The sequence below is a fragment of the Austrofundulus limnaeus genome, unplaced genomic scaffold (assembly GCF_001266775.1).
Source record: "Austrofundulus limnaeus strain Quisiro unplaced genomic scaffold, Austrofundulus_limnaeus-1.0 Scaffold82, whole genome shotgun sequence".
NCBI lineage: Eukaryota > Metazoa > Chordata > Actinopteri > Cyprinodontiformes > Rivulidae > Austrofundulus > Austrofundulus limnaeus.
The window spans coordinates 507,455-513,357 of record NW_013952484.1 but is presented as its reverse complement, the minus strand read 5'-3'; the positions used below and the strand labels follow the sequence as shown (position 1 = coordinate 513,357).

Here is a 5,903-nt window from a genome sequence, read left to right as displayed (position 1 = left end):
TTGCTTGTTTAGCATTGTCACAGATGCTAGGTGACATGACATACGCCGGGGTAAGGAGGGGAGGCTAGACCGTCCAAATTCACAGCCTCTTTTCTTCCGGTCTTCCTGGTCTACCAAGGACCCGGCCCGCTGCAACCAGGTAGTCTGGGTCCTCCGGAGGACCCGGCCTGTCGTTTTGGACACAGTCACAGTATGGTCTAACATTTTTCAGCCGTATCACTGAGCCATTCATAACACTTCAAGCCCTCATGGATCACACAGGACCTCATAATAGAGATGTTATTTACAACTTTGACCAAAACRGCTACAACTCCATTCCTTCTCATCAAAAGATGATTGTGGGTAAAGAAATCCTGCATGAAATGTGGAAATTATTACTGTGGGAAGTGTAAAATAAAAGCCAGAGAGAAAAAAAAAACACTGAGGAGAGATTCTTGTTATGAAGAAGCGAGTTAACAAAAAAGAGACCACCTCCTACACCTCCGAGTTAACTCCTGGGAGGTGGGCGGAGGCAGTGGTAGMAACGCACAAGGAGCACCAGTCAGACGGGCTGAACTGTGCACCGGTGTCTCTCTGTCAGACCAGTTCAGCCAGCGGACAGAGGCAGCATTATCGAGCAGTGGGCCTGGCCAAGAGGGGGAACAATAGMGCCTGTGTGCCGGACCCTCGGGAGCATCCCAACAGCTGGGAGATAGGAGGTCCGTCTGTGGCTCCACTGAATGGCACATAAACTGGAACTAGTCGCTCCCCTGCTCTCTCTGGCTTTCCCAGAATCCCAGCTTCTTCTCGTTTTACTCATCTTTCTTTCCCCTTCTATCTCCGCATGCTTGGTCATTTTATCCCATGTTATCCTGCCCCTCGCCACCACCCCCACTCCACCTATGGGGTGTGTGTGTGGGGGGGGGGGAGGGGGGACAAAACAGAGAGTCAGAAAGGGCGATACTGTTCTTGGTAGCATGAGAAAGCCAGAGGCTGGCAGAGGATCAGAGCTATGTCAACAAACAAGAGAGGGCCAAAAAGTCTCTACAGGACGCTTGCCAAAAAACACTCTCTCACAAGAGCCTCAGAAACACACAGGGAGAGAAAAAAAATCAAACAGGGGGAAGTGCCAACCGTGCAGGAATTTTCATCTCTCAAAAAGGCAAAAAGTTCACAGGAAGCATGAGACAAAACGGGAGCGTGCTCAGGTTTGATGCAGGGATCCAGCAGCAGGTGATGTTCAATAAGAGGCTTCTGCTTTACTGATTGTGAATCATAAAAATTGATTTCAGGATTCGGTGGTTCTGGTTCACAGAATGCTTCAACACAAAACACCCTCAAAGCTGGAAATAAAAAAAGAGTCATCTGAAGCCAACTTTAAATCCAACCAGTACGACAAAATGTTTGCGGRAATAATATTTTACATAGCATTCGTATTTTTAAGCTCATTTGAAAAGTGTACACCTTCAGMATATTTTAGAATCAGGAATCTAAGACTTCCCTCATCAAAATGAATCTTAACTGTTATTAAATTACAAAGTCAGCAGAATTATGTAATTTCTGCATAAATCAGTCAGCAACAACTGCAAACACACCCAAGTTTGAGTCCCCCGTGTATCATTATTACATCTGACTGCCTCGGTTCGTTTGAGGCACAAGCTGACCGTATTAATCCCTAGTTGAGAGCAGCAGGCGCTGGCACCGTAACCAGTGCCGCAAATGATGATTCATGCATCATAAGCCACAAATCTGGACATTACATTTCCACTACAGGCTGTTAATATGTGCAAAACATGAAACAGGATATTCAGGATTCACTAACAGAAACTGAGCCCATTTTAACTGGGTTTAAAACAACACGCAGCAGAAATTGTTATTAATAGCGTGAATGCTGAGTCAGCATTCACTCTTTTTTTTATGCATCTTTTTTGTGATCAAACCTACTTCTGGATACTTTGTACATTTTGTACAGTTTAAGTATATCAAAACCTTCAGCTCAATCAAGAATACTATGCTATGACTAGTGATTTTTGTAACTTTTATTAATAAAATTCCCCGTAAAAATTTATACAGATTTTTTTCAATTCCTTCAAAAACATTGTTTTTAATTAGCGTCAAATGTTCTTTTTTTTGTCCTCTTCAGCTGCCTTTGTTTTTAAAACAATGTTTTAGCACTTTTAGCTACCATTTCGCAACTTTTAGCTACAGTTTTGTTATTTTTGACATAGCTACTTTTAGATTTTTAATACAGTTTTGTTAATTTCTGCTTTTAGCTATCATCCTGCCACCCTTATCATTTAGATATATTTTTCTACTCTTGGCTAACATTCTGCTGCATTTAGTTACCACAGTTATTTTAAGCTGTCATTTAGATACTTTTAACTTGTTGATACCGTTTTGCTAATTTCAGCTTTTAGCTACAATTCTGCCACTTTTAGCTTTTAGCTACCATTGTGTTACTGAAACAGTATGTTTTGCTAATGTTGGCTTTTAGTTGCCATTTTTGCTACTTTTACTTTTTAGCCACCATTCTGTTACTTTTAGGTTTTAGCTACTATTTTGTTTCTTTTAGTTTTAAGCTATGTTTTGGTAAATGTTGCTTTCAAGTACAGCTCTGCTGATTTTAGCTACTCTGTTTTAACTTGAATAAGTCAAATAAAACTTAATTCTTCAACAAATCTCAGCAGTCATTCAGGACGTAGTATTGCAATATTGCAAAAATGCAATTTAGGGTTGGGCACAATCGTATCGTGTGCAATTAATCGTCAGTAGAACATTAATCAATTATTTTTTGGCACTTGACGATTAATATGATTAATGTCCTGATGCATCTCAGTAATCCAGGTAAAAAAATCAAAAAGAAAAAAATTGTATAGGTCTTCTGGACGGGTTCTTCTCTAATGAAACGTTTCGTCTCTCCTCCAAGAGACTTCTTCAGTCTGAGAGTTTCAGGCAAAATTCAGGCTTTTAAGCACTGCCTCCATGTGACTGATACTCACATCACATGGCTATCGTTGACACCTAATTAACACTTATTGTTAACAGGGGGTGGAGTGATACTGGCAATAGCAGCACTGTAGGAGGGGGACAACTGAAAACGGAGGCCTCCACCTCTGTTTAATGATGGACGGTCTTTCTTCACAAAAATGGCTTCTTTTACTCCTCTCTCAAACCAACGTTCCTCCCTATCAAGAATGAGAACATCCTCATCTCTGAAAGAGTGACCGCTGGCCTGTAAATGAGTGAAAACTGCAGAGTTCTGGCCATTAGATGTAGCTCGTCTGTGTTGGGACATTCTTTTGAACAGTGGCTGCTTTGTTTCCCCCATGTATAACTGGTCGCAGTCCTCCTGGCACTTAACAGCATATACAACATTGCTCTGTTTGTGCCGGGGCACCGGATCTTTGGGGTGAACCAGCCTTTGCCGTAATGTGTTTTGGGGTTTGAAAGCCACTGGGACATCATGGGAAGTAATCCAAATTAAAGAAAACAAAACAACTGCCACGTTGTTCCAGAAAGCTTGGCGTCTGCTCGTGTGTGATGTGTTGTATTTCCTGTGTGGTTACACACCACACACAATGTAGGACCAAACCTGCTCTATCTATTGTTTTTCATCGTTGTGCGTGGGGTCTCAGGTTTTGAAAATGGAGGCCTCCACCTCTGTTTAATGAAAGACCGTCCATCATTAAACAGAGGTGGAGGCCTCCGTTTTCAGTTGTCTCCCTCCTACATTGCGGCTATTGCCAGTATCACTCCACCCCCTGCTAACAATAAGTGTTAATTAGGTGTCAACAATAGCCATGTGATGTGAGTATTAGTCACAYGGAGGCAGGGCTTAAAAGCCTGAATTTTGCCTGAAACTCTCAGACTGAAGAAGTCTCTTGGAGGAGAGACGAAACGTTTCATTAGAGAAGAACCCGTCCAGAAGACCTATACTATTTTTTTTAATATGATTAATGCCACCAGGGGAGATTTCTCCAGTCAGTCCGCTCAGTTCTCCTCTCCGCTTCAAATGTGTTGAACATTAAAAACAAGTTCTCTAATTTATTTATATACAGTATCAACACAATTTAAAATTGATGTATAACCTGAAGTCTGTAATTTTGACACAATTTGGAGCAGATTTTTTACGAAGAGCAAATCTTTCCCACTAAATTGGTCATGTGACCAGGATATAAGGGCGTCCAGGGACTCCAGGGTATAAATCGTCAAATTAATCGTTATCGACTAAACACCACAATTAATCGCGATTCTTTTTGTTTTTTTTTTGCCAATATTGCCCAACCCTAATGCAATTTCTACTCTTATTATTGAACCCTTGAGCTGGAATCAAGCAATGCAAATGTTCAAACTGTCCAAAAAGGATGCACAACAGTCACAGAACGACTCACTTCTTGTTGCACTTGGAAAAAAGTAGCTACAAAGAAGGTTTCAGATTCCACAAACCACGATTTTCACCGGTCAGTAAGCTACCCATCCCCCCAACATGACAGCCTGCAAACCAAGCTGGAGCACATACAGACCCTCAGACCCAATTATGATTACTCAGGGAAGTCTTTAGGCGGGGGGGGCGCTGCAGCAAACTGAAACTTCTCATCTCAAGCCGGCTGAAACTCGCAGATGATGGGAATATTACTGGATGCTTCAATCTGGATATTCAAGAGGCACTGCAGAAATCTCACCAACATGATGACATTTCTTACATGCAGCCGCAGCTGGAGCTCATGCAGATGTGCAGCWGCACGCTTGATCAATTAGCTTCATTTTTTAAAACAGTAGCAAACAAACTACTGGTACTTCTGTTTTTACATGAATGGTTGAAGCTCAAGCGTTGTGAACCCCGCCTCATTTATCACCTGTATGACTGGTTACTGTGGGAGCCACAGCAGTGTTGAATTACCTACAGACCGTTATTAGTCTGGCAGCTCCGGTTCGGGTCTAACGTTACAACATGGTGACTCGGTTCTGACTCACTCAGGGTCTAAGTTGTAGTAGAGCTAAGATGCAAACATTGAGTAAATATATCAGAGTTTAAAACGGTGGCTGTGGGGTGGTTTTGTTCAAATGTTACCTGATGAGTTTTGTGTTAAAATCCCACTTATCTTCTGTCCATTTTCACWGAGCGACAAAGCGTGCCGCCGAGTCCAAGAATTTAAATCCCCGGCTCAGATCCATGGCTGCACCGTCTCTGAAGCGCTGCTGGAAGAGGCGGCGAAGAAGAAGAACAATCCAGCCACTTTGTTTGAAGGGATTCTTCGACTGGACGCCGGTGAACGCGGCGCTAAATGTCGCCTGGTCGGAGTGAAATCAAGTTTCGCAACTTGAAACCGTTGTAGGTTTTACGTGAGCGCGACATATATGTCCTCTGTCGAAAAACATAATCAGATAAAATGCGGTTTCTGAAGAGGGAAAGGTCCCCGCAGCAGTCGGTGATAATGGTATGAACCACTCTATTGTTGAGCGCACGAGAAACCGTCCCGTGCTGCTGATGTGTGCTCGCGGACAGCGCGTGCGCCTGGAGTATTGGTTGGGATTCYAGACGGTCGTAATGAGGTGTCCAGTGGGTTACAGAGGCTGCGACACGTAAATGTATGGAAGACTTTTTCTGCCCCCAAACATATTTAACAAACATAGTCTAATGGCKTTTAGGGGTTAAATTGTTTTTAATCAGCACGAGGTTTTTGAGGATCAGTGGAAAATTCTTTCCCCAATAAGTGCTCCCCAGACCCAAAAAGTTTGTCTTCTTGATTGATTGATTGATTGATTGATTGATTGATTTTTCTTAAATCTGATGGGTCTTGCATGTAATTTCCCATTGGGATTAATAAAGTATAATCTATCTATCTATCTATCTATCTATCTATCTATCTATCTATCTATCTATCTATCTATCTATCTATCTATCTATCTATCTATCTATCTAT

The 5,903-nt window shown here is 42.2% G+C and overlaps 1 protein-coding gene across 2 annotated transcripts in view; it reads right to left on the bottom strand.

Moving 5' to 3' along the window:
* wasf1 (WASP family member 1) overlaps positions 1 to 5,534 on the bottom strand; it is a gene marked incomplete in the record, with an annotated part of 77,026 nt that extends 71,492 nt beyond the window's left edge. For both annotated transcript variants that reach the window (XM_014011568.1, XM_014011569.1), the window contains 1 exon segment: positions 5,051 to 5,534.
* Between the last annotated feature and the right edge of the window lie 369 nt (positions 5,535 to 5,903).